Genomic DNA, 1152 nt, shown 5'->3' with positions numbered 1-1152 from the left:
CCACACACACACAAAAGGCCATTTCCACATGATCAGGTTATGTGAACAACTAGAGAAAACAACCAAGAGAAAAAACAAAAAAATTAAACAAACCAAAAAACCACAAAAAAATAAAACCAGTCTCAAGAAAAACAGTAACAATACTAAGAACCACCACCCCCCCAAAAAAAAAAATAAAAAAAAAATAAAACAACAACAACAAACAACAACAACAAAACAAACGCCCCATTAAAATACAAACGACCAAGTGAAAAAAACAACAAACAAATAAAACATAAATCAAAAGAACAAAAAACCCACTAAAACAAAAACAGTCTCAAGAAAAACCGTAACAAAAGACTGAGTCGTGAAGCGCCCTCTACAAAACCTCCCTATCAGTTCCATGTCGGGTTTCCTCGAGTGCCTCCGATAGCTCGATGACGTCACCAAATGAGTCGCGACGTGGTGGAATCAGGCGCTTGTCAATTTTCGGGAATGTAGAGTTACTGGTATCATTCGAAAACCGATTTATTTGCCTTGTTTCCGATGGTATAGATATCCATCTGTCTTGAATAGAACTCAAGATATTTGCGATTGAAGGATGTGAGGTCGCCTGGTTTCAGTGGTGAAATTAGCGAGAAAATGGCCGTCAAAGTTTGGTAACTCCAATAGCTACATAGTCCACGAAGACAGACAAATGAGATATTTTGTGCCTTTAATCAGTGTTTTTCGGTAAAATTCATATGGAATTGTGTTTTGATATGAACATAAAAGAAGTTGAGCCAAAAAATAAAAATTCGATAAAGATTTCAAAACTGGCAGAAAAATGTCTGTTTCTCCGATTTCTGTTTTTTGGCGAGCGCCTGATTTCACCACGCTGCCTCACAATGATTCCCGACTGCAGAAAGGAAATTGGAACAAAAAGCTGGCAAAGATAAAAATCCCTTGAGACTGATTGATTCTTGTTCTTGTTTTTGTTCTTGTTCGTCTTGTTCGTCTTGTTCTTTTGGCCTTGTTGTTGTTGTTGTTGTTGTTGTTGCTGTTGTTGTTCTTCTTCTTCTTCTTCTTCTTCTTCTTCTTCTTCCTCTTCTTCTTCTTCTTCTTCTTCTTCTTCTTCTTCTTCTTCTTCTTCTTCTTCTTCTTCTTCTTCTTCTTCTTCTTCTTCTTCTTCTT

This window comes from Aplysia californica, unplaced genomic scaffold, assembly GCF_000002075.1.
Source record: "Aplysia californica isolate F4 #8 unplaced genomic scaffold, AplCal3.0 scaffold00060, whole genome shotgun sequence".
Taxonomy (NCBI): Eukaryota; Metazoa; Mollusca; class Gastropoda; order Aplysiida; family Aplysiidae; genus Aplysia; species Aplysia californica.
Note: the sequence above shows the minus strand (reverse complement) of the source record.